The sequence below is a fragment of the Falco punctatus genome (assembly GCF_963210335.1).
Source record: "Falco punctatus genome assembly, chromosome: 17".
Taxonomy (NCBI): Eukaryota; Metazoa; Chordata; class Aves; order Falconiformes; family Falconidae; genus Falco; species Falco punctatus.
In genome coordinates this window covers 3,878,377-3,900,595 of record NC_137597.1, presented here as the reverse complement: position 1 = coordinate 3,900,595, position 22,219 = coordinate 3,878,377, and the positions used below count along the sequence as shown (strand labels likewise).

The 22,219-nt window shown below is 59.3% G+C and overlaps 1 protein-coding gene across 1 annotated transcript in view; it reads right to left on the bottom strand.

The window, feature by feature from the left end:
• The window catches only part of GRM4 (glutamate metabotropic receptor 4), a 68,348-nt gene extending 52,513 nt beyond the window's left edge, over positions 1-15,835 (bottom strand). Inside the window, exon 1 of the mRNA XM_080366993.1 lies at positions 1,185-15,835. The gene's annotated coding sequence lies outside the window, so the exon portion shown is untranslated. The remainder of the gene's footprint in view (positions 1-1,184) is intronic.
• Between the last annotated feature and the right edge of the window lie 6,384 nt (positions 15,836-22,219).

Genomic DNA, 22,219 nt, shown 5'->3' with positions numbered 1-22,219 from the left:
CCGAGCTCCTCGCTGCATTCAACAGATCGGCTCAGTTCTCTCCCTCCCCAGGCCCTGCCGTGGGCCAGCAGCCAGCGCCGGTGAGCATCTCCGGTCACCCCAGCCCTGCTTCGGTCACCCCAGTCCCCCCCCCCCCCCCCCTAAGCCCCCAGCCACAGGTCACCCGGTAGCAGCGATGGCAATGACTCACTCCGCAGCCTCTCCGTCGCAGCCGCCACCGAAGGCAGTGGGCATCCCCCCCGCAAAAGCCAAAGCAGCCCCCAGAAAAAGAAGCCGGCTGGCAGAGCACGGGAAACTCATCACACCGGGAGGAGGAGGAGGAGGAGGAGGAAGGTGGCGGGGCTGTTCCCAGGCAGGTGGTGGGAGAGTTGTGTGGATCTTTCCCACGGCTGCCAACTTCCCCAGCGGCTCCCGGAGCCAGGCAGATCGGCTCTGCCAGAGCGCTCCGGAGAGGAAAACAGACCTGGGAGCGTGTCTGCACCCAGAGCGGGGCTCCCAGCTCCCAACCCGGGATGGCTCCGTGGGGTCGCTCCAGCTCTGGGGAAGGGTCTTCCCCCCCTCCCCCAAGCTCCATGGGGCAGCCCCTTCCCCGCTGAGCTGGGCAAAGCAGCGGCTGCTTCTCCCCCTGCCCTGCCCTGCGGCGGGCTCTGCGGGCCCTGGCCGCTGCGGCGAGGGGGGGCAGCCACCCGCCTGCGGCTCGGCCACAGCCCCCAGCCCCAGCCCCCCCACAGCCCCCCCACAGCCCCCTCCCCGGAGCCCACACGGGGGCGACGGGTACCTCTGGGGACAAAGGTGACAGGCTTATTGACTGGGGCAAGGAGGGGTCCCCCCGTGCCCCCCACGGCGGGGATGCTGCGGGGTGAGGGGCAGCGCTCCGCAGCCCCACAACTAGGAATAATGGGATGAGGGGGGAACCGGGGAGCTGCCGGAGGGGGGGGACACAGGCTGGGGCTGGAGGGGGCTCCCTGCTGTGGAGGGGGCTCCCTGCTGCAGCCCCCGCTGTCGCAGCCCCCCCTAAAAACAAAAACAAACCAAACAAACAAAAAAAAAAAAAAAAAAAAAAAGGAAAGGCGGAAAATCTGTTGGAGCGTTGCTGGGGTGGGGGGAGGAGGGGGCACCCCAGCCCCTCGGGAGGGTTGGGGGTCCCGGGCGTCCCGGGGATGCTCCGCCCGCCCCGCACTTACCCGCGGGCAGCGCGAAGTTGGCGGCGCCGCCGACCCCGTCTCCGCCCGCGGCCGCTGCCCGGTGCCGCGATCCGCCCCCGGCCCCGGCGGGGCGCCGGCAGCCCGGGGGGGCCCTGCGGCATGCGGCGGGGGCAGCCCGGCCCCCCCAGCCCCGGCCCGGCCCGGGGAGCCGAGCGAGCCGCAGCCGGGCGGGACCCGCCGCGCTCCGCGCACCGCAGCCGCGCCGAGGAGGAGGAGGAGGAGGAGGAGGAGGAGGAGGAGGAGGAGGAGGAGGAGGAGGAGGAGAAGGAGGAGGAAGAGGAGGAGGAGGAGGGCTGGGGCCGGGGAAGTTTTGCATGAAGAGGCGCTGGGAAGCCCGCCGCCGGCTTTGCCAGCCTTTTAAAGCACTAGCGCACCGCGGGGGACCCCGCGGCCGGCCCCGGCTGCCCCCCGGCTCCCGGGAGGGGGGGCACGGCTGCGGCCCCGCAAGTCCCCCCCCGCGGGGCAGCGACAGCCCCAGCCGGCGGGGGGGGAGTGGACCCGGCCCCTCTCATGCCCCTGCTGTCCCCCGCACCTCTCTCTCCCCTCCCGGTCTTTGCATCGAGATGTATTTTGCTTGGACTTGTCCTTCTGTCCCTGCCCGTCACCTCCAGCCGTCGTCGCAGCCATGAGCACAGCAGCAGGGCTGGCACGAGCCCGGGCCTCCAGACCCCCCCCCCCCCCCCATGCTAAAGAGCCTCCCCCAGGTTGCAATCCTCTAATTTCAGCATTTGCAGAAGTGGGGGTCCACGCCTGCTCCCATGGGTGCAAACGCACCAGCCTCTGCCCAGCCCCACAAGAAGCACGGTACGTGCTGGGGGCGTGGGAAGGGTCCCCCGCGCCCGGCTGCTGGGATGCTGTGGCTCCCACTGCATCCACTAACAAATCCATCCCTAAATTCCCCTCCCCATGGTGGGAGCAGCTCCCCAGGGCAGTGATAAGGAAGGATGCTCAAGGGAGGATGCTCGTTGCCCGAAGCCATTGCCCTTCTCTTCAGCCTCCCATCAAATGATGCCACCAGCCCACTCTGCACACACGTGGAGCACAGCTCATGCATCGCCTCCATTGGCTACCAAACCACCAGCCCCAGGCCCTGGTGGCTCCAAGGAGCCCGTCATGGTGTGTCCATTCATTAATCCAGAGAAAACACAGCCCCCTAGTAACGGCCATTGACACATTAACTGCTCCGATCCATCATGGTAATGACTGCGGGATAATCGGTCACTGGAGCAATTAGGGAGTACACCTGCCCGTACACCGGGGCTTCGAGAGCATCCAGCCCATGCAGGGACCCCGGTCCCTGCACACAAATCAGGGGTCTGGCAGCAGGGAAGGCTCTCTGCAGCTCCACCTCCCGCTCTGAGCACTAAAAAGCAAAGCACAGCCTTTCCAACACACATTTCCAGCCTCATCTTCCCTAAGGATTGATTTGTGTTGTTTGCTTGGAATAGCAAAATACCAGCCCTGGTGTGAGGTCAGCCAAGTCCTGGTGCCGGTGTGAAGGGCTCGGCGTTGGCCATCGCAGCCCTGCCACACAGATCCTGCTCGGGGGGCTGGTGACGAGCTGGTTTTTCAGAAGCGCTCAGAACTGCCCGGCTCCCAGCACGATACCCTGGCCAGGCCTTTGAAGGAGCTACGTGCTCTCCAGTGAGATGCACTCGCCTGAAAAGCTGGCCAGCCGCCCTCCTGCCATTAAAATAAGTGGCGATATTCCCATGGATTCAGATGCTCACGGGATCGTGCCCAGAGCACTGTCGCCTGCAGAGAGACCAGGCTGTTGCAGTGATTTCGTTTACAGCAAGAGCTGGAGCCGTTCTCATTGTTATTCTGCTCTGATGCAGGGGAGGGCAGCCCCGGGAGGGGGACAGACCCGTCCACCCCCCCATGCATGCACACATGGTGTGCAACCTCAGCTGTGCCAGCACCAGTGCCAGGAATGGAAGCAAAAGGATCTCTGCACTGTGGCTGGTGGGGAGGGGGCACAAGGATGGATGCTGGTGACAGCCCAGCTCCCAGCTGCAATCTGCCCCACCAGCAAGGTCCCCGAGCAGGGCTCCCAGGCAGCGACTATCTGCCTGTCTTGGGGGGCTCTGACATTTCCAAAAGGCTCTCAGGGGAAGCAAGGACTCACTCAGGCCCTTCTGCATGGGGAGCAGAGTGGCTGGGGGGGGTCCAAAAGTCAAGAAGCCACATTGTCTCCACCATGGGCAACAGCTGGAACACTGCAACAGATCTGGGAAACCCCCTAGGACCCAACCATAGACCCACCTCTGGGATCACCTGGTGACCCCAAGGGGCTGTTTGGACTGGCACAATGTAGGGCAGAGTCATGGGCAGGAGTGGGGGGTCTGCACCCATCAGTGCCCAGGACCACGGAGCCCCTGGGAGGAGAGGAGCCCCTCACCTGCCCCAAGCCCCGAAGAGCCTCAGGGCACAGCAGAGGCACCAGCCAGGGCTCTAGGCTCATGAGTCACCCACAAGCCAGGGCTGAGGGTGCTCCAGCCACCGCAGGATAAGCCAGACACAAATCCCTTCACCAAAAGCAGCTCTCGGAGGCACCCTGAGGTCAAGCTTTCTGCTCCGAGCCAGGTGAAGCCCTCAGCTCCTGGGGATTTGTAAGACACGTGCTCTGCCTTCAAGGAGAAACAAGGGTATCCCACTCACAGCCTGGGGTCTCGCAGCACTGGGGCAGGGCTGTGTCCCCAGGCACAAGGACACCAGGCCAGCCTGCTTAGCTTTTCCCAGGTCCTGAAGAATCACTGGGGGAAGGTGTCCGGGCTAAATTATGCAGAAGTTTGGGCTGAAGCAGCACCTGAACTGCTCCGGCAGCCTGCTCGCCCAGGGATGCTCAATGCTCCCCTGGCTCTGATGGAAAACAACCATCACCCAGCCCTGGCGACCCGAGTTCCAGGGAATTGGGGGATGTTCTTGCCACCACAGCTGCAGCTGGCAGTGTCTCTCTTTCTCCTTTCCAAGCCTCACAGACCACGTCTCCCCTTCTCACGCCCTTCTCCCTGCTGTCAGCCAGAAGCCAAAATATCACAGCGCTCGTGTCACCATCAAGAATGTCAAAACACAATTAACATTTGGAAAGCCGGCTCAGGCCAATGCCGCCACGCTTCCCTGGAGTGATGGGGAAGGCCACGATGTGGCAGCTGAGCAGGACGGGTAGGGGAGCACAGGGACAGGCAGGAGATGCCCCAGCGATGCCAGGGAAGCAGCCCGTGCGTGGGGTTCCCCTGAGAGCGCTCCAGCAAATCCCGCAAAGTTCGCTGCTGCTGCTGCCAGGGCTCCTCCTGGGCACAGGGGTCATAAGATGATCAAATATTCCAGGAGAGTTCAATACCGTCAGCAAATGGATGCAGTACCATCCTCCGCAGGATCGATATGGCTTCATCAGGCTCAAATCAAGAGGAACTGAGCAAGTCGCTGCCTCTCGCATCCTGGAGGCAGGGTTGGAAGGGTACACCCTGAGCCAAGTCCCAGCTCCGTGTTCACATCCATCCAGGGATTATGGGGTGCCCCACCATCCCCAGGGCCACCGGCAGCCTTTCCCTGAACCTCCAGGGTTTGCAGACCGCCAGGCAGGTGGCTTTGGCACTCCCCGAGCCCACTCAGCCCACAGTTGTCCCCCAGCCAGCCACACAGCATCCATAGCATCCACCCTCCCACTGCTCTGGTCCTCCTGCAGCGAGGAAGGTCACCATGTCCACTGCTAAAGCCACCAAGCACCAACCAGGAAGACGTGCTGCTTGCAGTTGTTTTGTGTTTTTTTTTTTTTAATATAGGAAAGCACAAAGCCACATCTTATGGACTGGACTTTGCGGTTCGGCTCTGCAAAAGGGCTTTGAATAATTTATGCCCAAGCCAGCACCTCCTCATTCCTCTTCACGGGTCGCTCATGTCAAAGAGACAGAAGCTCAGGAATCACACACGGTCCTTTCTATCTGTGGGTTGTGTTGCCAGTGTGCAGTTGCCTTGGGTATGGATTTCATTCCCACCTGGATAGAAGGGTGGGGAAAAAATCTTTAATTCAAAGTGAAATATTAATAGAGCTGTAATTACCTGTAATATCTACACAATTAAAAAGCAAGAGTCCCAGTAAGAACTATTTTTGTGTGCATTTAAAGAAAAAATAAGTTTGCAGGGGAAGAGACTGGGGGAGTTGGAGATGTTTTGCTGGTGTCCCACTTGTCTGGGGGAGAACCTCGGCCAGGAGGAGCGGCACCAGAGGGACACGGGACACGGCAGGTCAAGGGCTCCTGGCTGGTGGCAGTGGCACAGGAAGAAGCGAAAGGCTGGTTTGCAAGAAAAGAAAAGAGGAGGAGAAGGATTTAAGAAGGAAGAAAGAAGAACACATTGACATTTTTGTCCTGCTCCTTGCGGGGGATTTTGCAGCAAAGGGAAAGTTTTCATTGACGTCAGGCAGAGAACCTTAGCAAGAGGATGGGGAATGGGAAAAGTCTCTGCTGGAAGTTTGCAGGGTGTTTCAGGCTGGGTATTGAGTGGGGTGACCCAGGCTCAGCCCCCCGGAGCCATTTGCCAGCAGAAATTGCATGAGCCGCTTGCAAGAAGCCATTGAGTTACCCTGTGTTGGGCAATTAGAGCCAGAGATGGGGATTACCAAAAGAATAAACGAAATTGCAAAACAAAACCAAGCAACAAAATAAGTCAGCTTGCCCAAAAAAATACCTAAACAACAGGCCCAAGGTAAAAAAAAAAAAAAAAAAAAAAAAAGCCTTGGATTTCTTTCCACAAGAAAGAGACTCCTACACACAAACAGCACATGAATATGGGTAATAGATACGGATATTTCAGGGAGCAAAAATGGTACTGACTGCGCTGTTATTGGATCAACATTCACACATCAAGTCCATGTTTCTCTCGAGGAGTGAGGATAATGGGATGCCGAATGTCAGACCATTTTAAATATATATAAAACTCATTATACGCTTCATGACTAACCAGATTTTGATGGAAAGAGTTGCATTTTAAAGAAATGCAGGGGAAAAGAAAAAAAAAAAAAAGAAAGCCTATCCAGGCTTACAGGGAGGAATTAGCAATGAAAGAGGGATGATTCGGCTGCAGGCTGTGAGTGATGACAGCTCCTCCTCCTCGTGAGGAAGGCTGCTGCAGCCGTGCCAGCTCCCTGGCAGCCCCCTTGGTTGCCCCTCGCCCACATTGGGGGCTGCCAAGCCCCCGTGCAGCCGGGAATCCTGCCAGGCACCTGCATCCCAGCCAGCGGATGCGGGACCCCCAGCAAAACCCTGACTGAGGCCAAGCAGCCAGACCTGCCTCTTGGAGACCACCAATGGGGGGGACTTTCCCTGGGCTGGGGGGCTTTTTCCCAGCAGAGCCCATGCCAGCACTGAGGGGATGGAGCAGACGCTGGGGATCCAGCGCGAGCAGCGGGCACTGATGCTCCATGACCATACCCAGCCCTGGCCGAACCGCCTCCAGCTGCCGTGTCAGAGCTGCTTGTTGGGGATTTATTCCTCTCTCCTGGGTGTAGCCAACCTAAAAATTCCCCTTTCTACCTCACTGCCTCCGTGTCTCGGGAGGACAAAGGACTCATGCCTGGCTTTTGCTGCTCTGGGAGCCCGGAGCCAGGCAGCACCAGCGCTCTTCTCCTCTACAACACTTCCACCTAACGGCAAGAGTGCGGGCAAGGAAACAGCCCTCAGCACCAGGGCCACCCACCCCACAGCACCCACCCCGCACCCCTGGGTGCGCAGCAGAGGCCAGCACGGCTCAGTGCACTGATGGATCGGGAAAGGAGAAGCTGCCGGCTTTACCCTCAGGACCGACCTTGTGAGCAGGTGCTGGAGGCTCCAGCAACGGGGAGTTTTGCTCAATTAAATAAGCAAGGCAGCTCTGTGATAGAAACACGCCAGCCTGGCGCAGCTTGCCTGGGCAGCGTGACATTTCACCACGTGCTTGGCACCCCCAGCATCACTCGAGCTACATTTATTCCCCGCGCATCCCATAACTTGTATCCCCATGTGATACCCACCTGGGGTATCACCATAACCTGCACAAATGGAGGTTTTCCACCCCGCTGCTCCAGCCCTCAGCTGACTCCATCCTCCAGGTGATGTCCTGCTGCTGCTCCAGCATGGCCATACCGGGAAGGGAGAGGGGATTCGGGAGCCTGGCACCCCATTTTGCTACTTGCTGGAGAGCACGAGGGCTGCTGCTGGTTGTGCTCCCCAGTTTGACCCACCCAGTGCAAGTGGTGAATCCCATCCCAGTGAGAAGCTGTTGCTTATAAATGAGAAAGTAGAGGAGCCACTGCCCGATTCACCAGGGATCCCCCAAACCCAAGCGCTCAGCAGCTGAGCTGGTGGCACAAAAAGCACAGTTATTTTACTCTCTGCCAACATGGGACATTTCCAGACAGAAAGTGTCAGAGTTGTCCATGGATACACGCAAACGCTTTGACAAAACACATGGATTTAATTTTTTCCCCCTCCCCACCGCGGCTGAGCAAGATGCCAACCCTCACCCAGAGGCAGAGAAAACTGGAAGTGGACCCAGCTCTCCTCCTCTCCCAAGCTGTTCCCACCCTCCTGAGAAAGCTGAGGAACAGGGAGCAGGCAGGTTTCTTGTGCCACGAGCAGCTCTCCGCAGCCGGACCCAGCGCCAGCATGAACCATCCTCCACCCTTCTCCAGCTAACGCCAAGCGGCAGCGAACGCCCTGCAGCATCTTCCTGCTCTCCCCTCCCGCTGATATCCAGCCATCCCTCCTCAACGCCAAAACCCTTTGAACAGTCTTTACAAGCAAAATAGCTGTGACAGACTCAATGGTTTCAGAGGAGTTGCTCCATGTCGGAGAGCACGAGCTCACGTGGCGCAGGGCCAGGGATGTGGCTGAGCGTCGAGAAGCTGTTTTGGGTGAGTGATTACTGAGGATTTGAGGTCTAAACAATAAGGAAACATGAAAAGCCGGGACATAACCTTACATCGGAAATCTCTCCTTGTGCACCTTCAGCACCTTTTTTGGCTGGTGCTCCAGAGAGCGCAGGACCTACCCCGAACAGGCACAGAGATGGCTCAAACTCCTCGCACCCATGCTCAGATCACCCCACATCCCACAGGATTTGGGGATGCAGCTTTGGCTAAAGCCATCATCCTGCTGCCACAGTGAAGATGCATGGCCCACGGGGGTTGTAAAGCCCTGGAGGGATGCAGGGCAGAACTAGAGCCAAGCTAGCATCATCAGCACAGAGCTCTGTGTTTTAGGCTAATATTGCACCAAGAAGAAGCCACTTCTACCTGCATTTTAAGCAGGTCTGGGGACAACAAGGGTAGGGGCTTTTATCCCCATCCCACTTTTAAAGCTTCACCTGGCAGCAAGAGCCTGGCACGGTGCAGAAGTCCCCCGCCACACAGCCTCAGAGGGACCAGGGTCCTGGCAATGCGGCAGCGCTGCCCTGCTCCCCTGGACCACCCTTCCCTTCCCTCCCACTCCCTTTTTTCTTTAAAGCCAGAGATGTCCCACTGTCCCCACTGCAACATCCCAGGGACACAGGTCTGTCCACCAACCCCGGCATGGGGGGGGAGGGTCACAAAAAGGTGGGCAGACAGCTCTAGCTGCGTTTCCATTTGGATACAGGAGGGGTTTTTCCACCCACGGGGACCATGGGTGGCTAGAAATGCTTTCTTTAAAGAGGTAAAAAGGAAGGAGAGAGCACATTTGGTGGTCAAATTAACTGTGACGGCCAGACAGCACATACTCCCTCCGCACCAACAGGACAATTAGAGAAAAATCTTTACCTATTAACTAACACAAAAGTCACTGATGGTGTGGAGAGTTAACCCCCTTGTCCTTCCTGACTAGCTGTGCCAGAGCAGAGCTGCAGCAGCTCCCGGGATGCAGGACATCAGCAGGGCACAGGGTGGACCACAGCTCCCAGCCAGGAACAGCCACGAGCCACTGGGGAGGGACCAGGGACCAGCACTGGAAAGCAGTGGGAAAGATGCTGGATGGTCCCAGCGCTGAGCATCGGCATCTCGAGCTCCCAGCCAGGCACGATGATACACAGGACACAGGGAAAGCAAGGAGAGCATGGAGCAGGCCAGAGAGGCTGCCATCACCTTGCTTCTCCCCTCCAAGTGTGTGGGGAACCCGCCGTGCCCCTCTCAAAGGCCTCAGCCAGCAGCAAAGGCACTCATCCTGCATCCGACCCTGGGCAAAAATGGCCCCATTCACTCTGCATGCACTGCTGGAAAGCAAACTGCCCCAAACCGGGATGGATTTGCACCAAGGGCTCCTCCAGCACCCCTGCTGCAGCGGGTGGCAAGGGGCACACCTCGCCCCCCACCCAGGGAAAGGCACCCCGGGCAAGCAAAACCCCTCGGAGCCAGGGCAGCCTCCACTACAGAGCCGACCCCCTCGAAACAGCACCCGTCTTCTCCTCCCAACTTCTCCATAATTCATGCAACAATCTCCTGAAAGAAATGTCCTCCTCGGGCATAAAATATTCATGGCCTCATACTTTGCGAGGAAACACTGTCTTCCTTGGAGTGCAACCAAGCAGTCAAGGCCGGCACAGATTTGCCTTTGCAAGAGTAATTATGTCCCTCATCGATCAGGTGCTGCAAAGAAAAGGGGCTGCACCAGGCGCGCACACACCCCCAGCAGTGTCAGTGTCTGTGTCCCCATGCAAGAAAGCAGCTTTTGGAAGAGGCATAAAAGGTTTGGGAAGAGGTGGGATGGATCCTGCACCGTGAAGTGGCATCCCAAGAGATATTCCCCATCCTCCTGGCTGCCTCCCTGCACCAGCAGAGCCATCCCAGAAGGGACCATCTTCCCCAGCATCACACCAGTTCCAATCCAGCCCCATCCCAATCATACCTGCCACTCCTTGCACACGCACAGCCCAACATGCCTGTAATTACACACCTACCACTAGCAGCTACCCCAGCCCTGCCCCCCCCCTTTCTGTCCCTCAATTTGGATGCTGATCAAATAATCAAGAGCTCCTTTGTATGTCACTCCCTTTGCAGAGTTCAGCAGAGGGACCTGGCCCCGTTTGGCTGCAATATTCTAACCCTTTATTATTATTATTATTATTATTATTACTTGCTTTTTCTCTTCCCAGCATGGGCAGCACCACAAGCTCCGGTCACAGGAGCCGGGGAGGACACGGGACGGGGAGGCTGTGCCATGGAGGGAGCAGCCAGCCGTGAAGGAGCTCAGTCCTGAGCAGCATTTCGGGGCAGCGAGGGTCCCATGGCCCCAGCCCAGGACCCTGCTTGTGGCATGGAGTGGCATCACCTCCTGCTGCCTTGGGTGCTGAGCCTGGCAGCGGAACAAGCTCCCCCACAGCAGCACTTTTCTCCTTCGTTTGCATCAGCTCAGCACCAGCTGCTGGCGGGGGCTTTGCTGAAGCAACAGCAGATGAAGCCGCAGTCCTTGCGGGGTGCTTGGCAGTGCTGCACTCGGGAATTCAGGGATGGCACCATCAGCTGAAGCTGCTTTTATTGCCGAGAGAACAGCTTCCCATAGAGAAAAGTGTTCTGACCCAGCTATTAAAATTCACTAATTAAAAATTCTCACCCATAACCCGATTGATTCCCAGGCAATAAGCCAGGCCCCTGCTCAGGCCAGGCTCCCATGGGAGGTTCTGGCATCCAGATGTGCTCAGCAGCTGCCAGCCACCAAACCCCTGGGGCAGGTGGGTCTGGGGACCACTGGTGTAGGGGGGGGACATCTCCCCAGCCACTGGCAGGGCACATGGGGACACCCACACTAAAGCAGAGCCCCCAGCCTGGTGACAGAGGGGTCCGTTAACTGCCACCGCTCAGGGACAAGCCCATGCTTGAGCAGGGCTGAGTGGCAGCATGCATTTAATTACTCCCATCTTGTCCAGTGCCATACGTGCTGTAATAAAACACGGCCCAGATTTCACGGTTCTTCACACTATAAGCCAATTAAACAAAAAAAAACAACAAAAAAAAAAAAACAAAAAAAACAAAAAACCCACACAAACCCCTTTGCTACCAAGCCTGCCTTCTGCAGCCCAACCTCGGCCCAAGCTGGGTGCTCCGGCCATGCCAGGGCATCCAGCTCCGTGCACCCCACGCGAGGGGTCCCAGGGAGGGGGGGCTCCTCCTGTGCAACGCCTATAGCAAGGTCAAACAAGCCCCATCCCCTGCAGCAAGCAGGGAGGTGAGGGGGGAGCATCGCTCAGCTCCGAGGAGGCTTGGCCGTGGGGAAGGAGAGGAGGGGGCTGTGGGGTCCCAGGGGAAGAGGGTACCCCAGCAGCAGGGGACGAAGTTTATGGGGAGTGGGGCTGAGCACAATGAAAAACAATCTGGAGAAATCTGTGCAGCAAGGACCAGCAGGAGCCTCGGCCAGGGCCAGGAACGGTGACAAACAGGTCCCATGGGAGCACTGCCAGCCCCCGGGACCCCCAGCCAAGCCCACCGGCTGCCACGTACCCCAGCCCACGCTCCCCAAACCAGCGCTCCAGTCCTAGATCTGGAGTCAGCATCTCACATCCCTGGAATTCCAACAAAATCCACCAGTGCCTTCCTGTGGCAGCCGTCCTCACTGCAGCCACGCGGCGGGAGGGATCCAGCCACGCCGCCGGGAGGGATCCAGCCACGCCGGACCCCCTCCAGGCTGGGGCGGGGGGGAGGGGAGGAAGTTCTCTGGGGCAATTCACTGGCCCAACACCCCCCCACACACACACACAGCTGTGGTGGGGACTGTCCCCTCCTGCCCCACGTGCAAAGGTGCCGCACGGTGTGAGCACGCGGCTCCCACGCAACCAGTTTCCCAGCACCCTTGTGCCGTGGGTGAAACACAAGCCAAGTCCTCAACACCACTCCAGGAGCCTTCCCTGAATCCTCAAGGAAAATCCCCCCTCCCAGCCAACGCGCCCCAAAGATGCTGCGAAGCAAGGACCCTCATTAAATGCATCCTTCTATTTAAGGGTGATGCGTGGGTGCTGGCCTGGGGGTGGGCTGGTTGAAGGGTGTTCTCCCTCTGCAGCAACCCTGGGGCTTCTCATGGGGAATGGGAACACTGCCGTCCTCCCCCACTGCCGAGTCACACCGAGCCGCCCCCCAGCCCGCACCGTCGTGACGCTCCGCTCCGAGGGGAGACACGCGAGCGATTCTTTGGGCTTCAGCACCTACATACAGATTAGCTGTTGCTAAGTGAGCAATTAATCAGGCCCTGGAGCTGGCTGGGAAGGTGGGTGACAGCCTTGCAAACTCCCACCAAGCTGCTCTCGTGATGGATGGAGGGGGACCGGCGCATACCAGAAGCCTCCTGACCCCCCCCCCCCACAGTGAAGCCATGAAGGTGGCAGGTGCCGTGTGGGACCCCATCATGGGTGTGGGGACATGGTGGGATGCTCAGCCCCATGGTGGCTTCCAACCTTGTGGACACCCCCTGCCAAGTCCCTCACCCTTCCCCTTGCCCCCCCAACCCCCCTAGCCCCCCCCCCCATGTGTCTGTGCCATTTGAAAGATGACCCCCTGGCATCACCGGGCAGCGCTCCGGCCAGGCACTGCGTAACCAGAGCCAGGAATGACCGGTGACCACCCGACCCGTTATAGCCGGCCATAATCCTCTGGCCAGGCTGGGTGTCACAGCCCCCCTGGGATGGGGGAGCTGCATCGAAGGGTTGGTGACATGCCACGTGCCTGGGTGTCCCTTACTAGGGACAAACACGTTGTCCCTGCAGTCCCTGGGGGGCAAAGCAAGCAGCTTGCAGCGGGCTCAGCCCTGTGGTCAGGGTGACCAGCATCCCCCCAGCCACCCCCTCCCCAGGGGACCAAGCAACCCCCCCCACGGGGACAGGCTGGCCGGCTGGGAGAGGCAGGGATGCGTTTCAGCCATGCCCAGCCCTGCTTTGCCCCGAGCCCACCCCAGCACCATCCTGCTCCCGGGGGAGGGATGCTGAGACTCACCGTGGGGCCGGGCAGACCCTCCTGTGGGCAGGGAAGGGTGCAGACCCCTGCGGGGCAGGGGGCAGGGTGCAGGCGGGGCTAGTCCTTTGAGGGCAGGGACCAGCTCTAGGTGCAGCCCCCAGTTCACACCTCCGGGGGGGCCCAGCTGGGCTCAACCCACCGCCCCCGCAGCCCCCGCCCCAAGCCAGGTGCAGCTCACCCGGCCTGCGGGTGCCTGACAGCCCCCAGCGTGGGCTGGGATGAGCAGCGGGGCACCCAGATCCCTTTCCAGCCGCAGTGCAACCAGCCCCTGGCGTGCCTCAGTTTCCCCCCACCGCAGAAGGACGCCCCCCTCCCCCCGCCCCACAGCTCCAAGGTCCCACCGGCTGCAGGGGCGATGCAGCCCTGGGGTGACCTGCACCCCACGGCAGCCTGTGCCCGCCCCACGGGGAAGGAGGGACCTGGGGAAGGGGCTTCCCTCGCCCGCCCCGCTGCCGGGAAGCCTGTCCCCTGTCCCCGTTAGGTGGCAGCAGGGAACCGCCGTGTCGGCACCGGGAGGGCACCGGGCTGGCAACGCACCGGCACCGGGCTGGCACCGAGCTGGCACCGGGCTGGCACTGAGCTGGCACCGGGCTGGCACTGAGCTGGCACCGGGCTAGCATCGCGCCGGCACCGGCCTGGCATGGCACCGGCACATGGCTGGCACTGGGCTGGCACTGAGCTGGCACCGAGCTGGCACTGAGCTGGCACAGGGCTAGCATCGCGCCGGCACCGGGCTGGCACCGAGCTGACACCGGGCTGGCATCGCACCGGCACCGGCCTGGCATCGCACCGGCACATGGCTGGCACTGGGCTGGCACCGAGATGGCACCGGGCTGGCATCGCACCGGCACCGGGCTGGCATCGCACCGGCATCGAGCTGGCACTGGGCTGCCACCGAGCTGGCACCGGGCTGGCACCGAGATGGCACCGGGCTGGCATCGCACCGGCACCAGGCTGGCACCAGGCTGGCATCGCACCAGCACCGGGCTGGCATCACTCCAGCACCGGGCTGGCACCGAGATAGCATCGGGGGGGCATCGCACCTGCACTGGGCTGGCACCGGGCGGGCATCACACCAGCACCGGGCTCCGCACAGAGCTGGCACCGGGCTGGCACCGGGTGGGCACCGGGCTGGCCTTGCACCGGCACCGGGCTGGCACTGGGCTGACATCACACCATCACCGAGCTTGCACCAGGCTGGCACCGAGCTGGCATCGCACCATCACCAGGCTGGCACCAGGTGGGCACTGGCCCTGGGCTGCTGCTGGGGATGCCCGGACCACCAGCTCGCTGGGCACACTGGTTTTCCTTCTGCCACAAAACCGGTTTCCAACCTGTTTCACCCCAGACTTGCTCTGGCAAGGTGGGGAGCCTGTTCCCTGCAGGAAAACCTGCTGGTTACATCTCCGGCTGCCCTGTCCCACCCAGCCCTGCTGCCTCTTGGGTCACCCACTGACCCAGACGGTGCTGCACCCACCGCCCACCATCACCCACCTCCCTCAAAGCCCATTAATTAAACCCCCCAGCCCACAGGGGGGGACACGAGTCACAGCATCCACAGCAGAGAGCGGGGCCGCTCCAGCTCCCCGCTCCCTCCTTTACACCAGCAGCCAGCTTGGCCCCGTCACCTCCGGCATCACCCCCGCCTTCCATTTCCCTGCTTCTGTGGCCACCCCAGGCCCCCACACACCTCCGGAGCAGGGGACACTGCCAGCGGCTGAGTCACGCATGACCACCACCTGAGTCACCGGGATGGAGGGAAGTCCCTGGATCCTTGATGCTTTTCCAACCGGAACTGAGTAAAGGAGAAAGTGTCAAGGAATTTGGCCGGGAAAAGGATTTTCTTGGAGCCCCAACAAGGAGCAGCCTCTCTGGTGTGTCCCCTTTGCCACAGTGACCTTGGGGTCACCAGCAGCAAGCGTGGACCCAGGCAAACCAGTACAGGGTGCCTGCATCCACGCACCCACGCGTGCACTGCACGGGGCTGGGGTGGGGGAGGGGGGGGCTGTGCCAGGAGCACCCCCCGGGGGGGTGGATGTAGAAGTGACAGCGAGCAGTGGTGGCTCTGGACACGACCACCCCCTGAGCTGGGTGTCCTGTCCCAGAGGTACCAGGGATGCGACTGATGGGGGTCCCCTGGGGTGCTGCCCTGGGTGGGAGGAGGAGCTCAGGACATGCCCCTGCGCCAAACTGGATGCCTACTGGGAACAGCTTGGGGTGGTCTTTGCAGGGGGGGCAGCGGAGCTGCCTGCTGGCTGGGGAGCAAGGGGGGGCTCCTTCCTCATCACACAGGCCTGCAAAGTCCAGGGAGCCAGCCCTTCCGCTGGGAAGGGCAGGAAAAACATGTCCCCTGTCCCTTGCACATGTCCCCCATCCCCTTGCCCCACATGTCCTCCAACCCCCTGCAAGCCCCTTGGAGTGCATCCACCCACCCCTCGCACCACGGACTCCCTTGCACCATGTGCCCCCCACTCCTTGGACCATAGACCCCCATCCCTTACATCATGTGCCCCCCACTCCTTGCACCATGGATCCTCATCCCTTGCACCATGTGCCCCCCACTCCTTGCACCATGGATCCTCATCCCTTGTACCATGTGCCCCCCCATCCCTTGCACCAGGGCCCACCATCCCTTGCACCATGTGTCCCCCACTCCTTGCACCATGGATCCTCATCCCTTGCACCATGGACCCCCATCCCTTGCACCATGGCCCCCCACTACTTGCACCATGGCCCACCATCCCTTGCACCATGTGTCCCCCACTCCTTGCACCATGGATCCTCATCCCTTGCACCATGGACCCCCATCCCTTGCACCATGGCCCCCCACTACTTGCACCATGGCCCACCATCCCTTGCACCATGTGCCCCCCACCCCTCGCAGCACCTCCCTCCCACATTGCTCCTGCCCCCGCCCCCGCCAGCTTCTTTACTACCCTGTTTAGTTCGGATGTGCCACTTGCAATAAAATACCTTGATTAAAAAAAAATAAGGCAGCCAGACTCCCCTGCGAGCCAGCCAGCAAGTCCTCAATTAATGACCCTTTGCATTCTCTTCCGCTGCATCCCTCATTAATGATTTACAGCGGTTCCTCCCTGGCCTTGTTACACCACCACCCCCCCTTTGTTAGCCCCCAGCCCCAGGGCAGGCTGGGCTGGGGCTGCAGAGGGAAAAGGGGCTCCAGGGAGCACCCACAGATATTTTCTCACCCACTGGCACATGCCCTGGGTGCCCCTGAGGAGTAAGGGGCGGGGGGGCGGCGGGGGTGGTGCTCTTGCTCTGCTGAGGATGAGGAGCCCTGGGGGTGAGGAAGCTGCCAGAGACCCCCCCCATGCTGCATCCTTGCCCGGAGGTTCCCAGGGGCATGGGGACAGCACGTGGCTCCATTCCTGGTGGTCCCAGATTTATGCCACCCTATGCCTAGCGGGAGCCACGCACTGCAGGACCCCGGCGTGGGCGGTGGCCACCCACCACCCACCTGAGCCTCACACGATGCAGGACCCCCACCCATCTGAGCCCCAACATGCTCAGTGCATGAGTGCCACAGTGCGGGGGAGAGCAGGGAAGGGGCTAGAGCTGCCCCCCCCCCCCAGCAGCCTCCCCCCCAGCAGCCCCAGGCTTTGTGCTCGGGAAGGCAGGCCCAAGGAGGTTTCATGTTACTGGGAAACTGGGATGGCGGGATGTTCCCGGGGCAGCCCCGCAGACAAAAGGCCATTGTGCACCGCAGCCATGGCTGCAGCCCCAGAGCATCCCAGCTCCCCTGCCAGCCCTAGAGCCCCACCGCCCACCCCAGCCCCCGGGAGGTGGCACGGCTGGTGGCCAAGGAGCACAGGGCACCCACTGGCGGGACACTGAGCAGCTCCCCAAAATTAATGGGATGCTCCACCTTGGGGTACCCAAGCCAAAGCAGCACCCCCACACACCCACCCACCCATCCCCATCCTGCTGACAGCAGCACCCAAACCTCACTCTTGCCATCCCAGGGGATGGGAGAGGCACATGTGGGGCTGAGGTGGGGCACCACAGCAGGGACATGTCCCCATGGGTGCCGGCAGGTTGGGGCGTGCAGGCAGGAGGTGGCTGCCCGGGCATGGCAGGAGCATCCCTGCCAGAGCCAGAGCCATTTCCCAGCCCCACCGGCTCATCCGGCTCGCCCTGCACCATGTGGGATGCTGCGGCTCAGCCAGCGCTCTCTGGAGCTATATATTAGGTGGTTTATGTATATATTGATGTATACAGGCTTTTATATATATATTACAGACCCAGGGCGGTGAGCCCCTCCAAGCCTGGCTCCTGCTGGCAGGGGATTAAAAGCAAATCTCAATTTTTGTTTAAAGGGGAGGGAGGGGGGAATTAAACCTGGTTTCTGGGATTGAGGTGGGATGAAGCCTGAGCCCTGCAGCGTGGAAGGCAGCGGGTCAGCACCCAAGGGTGTTCAGCACCCCTGAAGCCAGGTTTTTTAGGGACTGTGAACAAAAGGAAGAATGAGACGTGGTGTGTGTGAGACAGGGATAGGGACAGGGACAGGTTGGTGGTTGCTCTGCCTGATCAGGGCATTGGGGGCCCACACCTACCCCCAGGCTCTGTCCCCCCGCCCCGAGTCAGGGATGTTGTGCTATGGGGATGGGGGTGGTTTCTCCCCTGGTTCCTCTGGCATGGCCAGAGCTTCCTCACGCTGTGGCCAAGTGGACAAACTCTCCTCTAAATCTTCAGCTCCCGGAGTCAGGGGATCCAGCCCCATCACCTCTGCGTTGCAATCACAAAATGCCGTGTCCGGCAGCGCGGCTGGGAGGGCAGGCAGGAGGATGCCCAGCAAGTGCCGGGCAGCACCGGGACCAGCCTTGTAACTCTCCAGCCAGGTGGCCAAAGCCATCCCAGGAGTAACTTGCCGGCAGAGCTTTCAAAACAAGACAGCACCTGACACGTTTGGCTTGGTCTGGGCAGATTTGGCCACTTCAGGCACAAAGGGCACCCACACTCTTCATCAGCCCAGGCCCCTCGAGGCTGGAGGGTTGGGACAGGCATAAGGCATAATCTTCTTCCCTTCCTTCCCCTCCAAGTTTGCCCCAAGGCAGGCTCCACAGAGACCCACACACCCCCACAGCAGCCCTTCTCCCCTGTGCTCAGCACCCCCGTTCCCACCCTATTCCCCCCCCGGGTGCGGATAGGGGGGCAGATGCTCAGTGACCCACACACATTTGCCCCATACCACCCTCCGAATGCAAGCAGGGGAGCTGGCTGCCAGAAATGTCTTTTCCTGGGGGCTCATTATTGATTGCTGCCAGTAATAAATATTTCAGCAGGGATTTGCACGCAAGCTCCAAGGTAACAGCAATGAGAGGAAGGAAGGGGGTTGTGTGCCCCACTCCGCTACTGCCTCTCCCGCATGGACCTGGGCAAGGCCTTCTGCTTCTTGGAGGAAGAAGTATTTCTCCTTGTCTGCCAGAAACATTTCAGGACATGGCAAATCTCAGGAAAGCCCTTCCTGAGGGCTGTGATCTCAGGATGCTCCGCACCAGAGATGTCGTCCCAGGAGGAGGAGTTCAGCCCTGCGGTGCCTTGAGATAGTCAGAAACGTGGAGCATAGCGAACATGATGCTCACCATATTGCATCGGGCAAGAATTAACGAAGGCAGTTAATCATCTTGGACCCATCTGTGGAGCCTTCTTGCTTGTGCAGCCACCACTTATCTTGCAGAGAAAGAGCAGAAATGGGTGGAAATGTGGGAATCTCTGCTCATCCCTGCAGTGACTGGAGGGATGCTGGTAGTGCCATGAATGTCGATCCTGGCCATGCAGAGTTCAACCAATTCCTGCGCTGGAAGAGATGGACACGACTGAAGCGATAAGCCCAGACCCAGGTCAGACCTTGCCACCATCCTCCTGCCTGACCAAAGTGCACCTGAGCTGCATTTTGCCAGCCAAGACATATCCCCTCCCTGGGGACACCGGGAGCAGCCGAGGGGCTGCAGGGAGAGGGGCACCCCCGTACAGAGGAGCTGAACACAAGCTCATCATCAACACAATCATCACAAACATCAACCCAAGGCTGCTGGAAATGAGAAAACTCGGCTTCAGAGCGAGCCGGGTCCTGCCTGTGGCTTTGCAAAAATGCAAAACCACTTGCACAGAAGGAGGATCCTCAGCAGATGCTCCCTGCGGTGCAGCCAGGACCAGGGCGATGCAGGGGGATGCTCCAGGTGTAGCAGGAACCTCTCCAGCCAGCAGCACCCTGGCGATGCTGTGTAAGGGCACCTAGGAGGGACACGGTGCAGCCTGAGCACTGGGCTGCACACTAACACCCGTGAAACATGCTCTTCACCCAGCTTCAAACAAGTCACATCACCTCTGATCCGTATGCTTCCCCACCGAAAAACGAGGGGAAGCACCTGTCTCTGCAAGGCCCAGAACCACGTGGATTAATTAACTGCTGTTTAAGAGGGCTTTGGAGGTGACAAACACACCACAGTCTTAATTAGTTGGGTAGCCCTTCCAATTACCCAACAACCTGGGCTGAGATTTTTTTCCAGAGCTGCCTTAGAGGATCGGGTTTCCCCTTTCCCAGGGAAATTAGCAGGAATTAGGCATCCAAATCCCAAACGCAGCTTTGCAGGTCTCCGTGGTAGTCACCAGGACGCGGGGTAGAGAGGGATGAGATGTCCCCACCGGGGCCACCCTCTAGTCCCCCCCATCCCCCAAAGGCAGCTGCATTTGGGGCCAACCAGCACCTGCAGTTTTGCAGATCCCTGCGGAGCTGAAGAAGCCGGGAATGGTTTCAAGCCCCTTCTTTTCCAGGGACCTGGCAGAGGTGCAGCTTTTCCCAAGCACTGGGCACCCATTTCCCCATCAGATCTCCTCCCAGGCCTGAAACACTGGCTAGAAAAAATACAGGGAAACCCAAGAATCCATGTGCACCCCCCCACCTGCAGCACACGCATCCCGCAGCGCTGGCATCGCTGTGTCCTGCAAACGCAGGGCTTGCGCTTTCAAAAGCAGGGACATTAAGCCTCTAATTTATCCGGTGATTTAGGAATTTGTCCCCAGCGTAGGACTACAGGAAAATACTGCACTGGTGAGCGCTAAAGCTCCTCAGTGGGTGAAAAGGAAGGAGCTGTTTAATCAAATTAAAAGGACAGTTTCGGGGTGGAGCTGGGGCTGTTTGGCCACATGGGGCTTCATCAATGGGGCCATCGGGAAACAAAGCCGGGAGGGGAAACAAAGGCCCTGTCCCCATCCCGGTCCCCTCCTGCCATGGCCGGCCAGGCCTGCAAGCCCCCCACCCAGGACATCCCCTGCACGCATCCCAGTTCGCCGGGATAACGTGGGGCAGCGCTGCTCGGTGGGATGCTGACCCCGGCACGGTGCAGGCTGCTCCTCCACGCCTTGGTCACGGCGGAGAGAAAAAAGAAATCACTGCTTGGTTCCCTGTTTCCAGCCATTTTCACTTTCGGGTCTCACTGCAGAAGGCAGGATGGGTGAACCTGGCCGGTCCTGCTCCCAGACCCACGCCAGCTGCAGGCTTGAGCCAGGGAAAACCGCAAAAACAGAAGTGAAAATGATCTCCCTGCACCGAAATCCTGGCCCCAGCTCCAATCCAGCAGCCCTGCACCACTCCGCATCCCACCTCGTCGCATCATCATTGCACAGGCACAGATTTATTTTGATTTAGTGCAGACCTCACTGCTGTGCATTGCCTGGCTATTTCCAAAATCCCCAGGGTCCTCCTGTCCTGGCAAACACACTCAGAGTGCCCAACAAATACCATTTCCCCTCATCCCAATTTTTTTCCCCTGTTTCCCCTCCTTGCACACGGTCATGTGCTGGTTTCCCATCTCAGCGTTGCTCCCGGCTGCTGGCAGCATCTCACCTTAATTTCGGGGGACCACTATGGAATTATTTTGCTTTAAAGACCAAGTGGTCACCCCACAGGTGAAGCCGGCTTGGGGAGGCTCCAGCAAGCTGGGAATTGCCAAAAGTTTGAAGGGATCAAAGCAAGGAAGAGCAGCCCTGGTTGTTCACAGCTCTCCAGTTACAGCCATTCACCGCCACCGCAGAATAAATAACGAGGGATATTAATAACAACAAGCCTCTGCCAGGGACAGAAACCAAATTCCTCACCAAGCTCAAGGCAAAGGGGGGAAGCCTGAGCATGGCCACGGGCAGAGCAGGGGGTACTGCAGGGAGAAGGCACCCCAGCACCTCCAAACCCAGGCAGGGCTGCCTGCAGCCAAGGGAAACACCAATTTTAGCAAAAATAAAATAAAATAAAATACTCAGGGTCTGCGAACACCTTGCCTGGATGCAAGGCCCCCAGGTGGAGGACACCCACCACCATCCCCGGGTCAGGGGGCTGCACCCAAGCTCAGCCCCAAAACACGGTGATGCCAGCAGGGCGATGCCGGTTCTTTTCAGCGTTTGAAAAACAGGTCAGCTTCTTACAGTGTGGTGTTTTCCCCCCACTTTGCTTTCAGTTTTTAATCGTCAGGAAGGGACAGTGCTCTGATTGTGTTTTAGTCAGGGGGAATTTGCAGGGGATTTTAAAAATCCAAATAACAATTAGCAAAACAGAATTGCCAGGGTGCCCAGCTCGGTTTGATTTATTTCTTTTTTCATCATAAATCTTCCCTGCTGAACAAGTTTTGCACATGCAGGTATTGATACTCCCAAGTTTCACATTTTCAAAGGTGCCTTTTTTTTTTTTTTTTTTTTAAATAAAAACCTGCCCGAAACTTAAATCCAGCCAGTCTGAAGTTCAGCTCCTAACTCCGGATTTCAACCCTTGGATGCTCAAAAGCACCTGAAGTGAGTTTCCATTGAATTTGCAATTCGCATTTCCACAGGCGTTTGGGGGAATGTTGCACAGGTTTGTCACTGACAGGATGCTGAGCTCTGGATTTCTTTATATCCCAAGAAAAAACTCACCACAAGATCTCCAATGCCTGACATCCCTTGCCCCTCGGACATGGGGGGGGTGTGAGTTTTGGGGTACCTACGTGGTGAGCAGCTCTTGGTTCCTACTCCGGACTGACTTAAACCACTTCCAAAAGAGATCACAGGAATTCAGGAT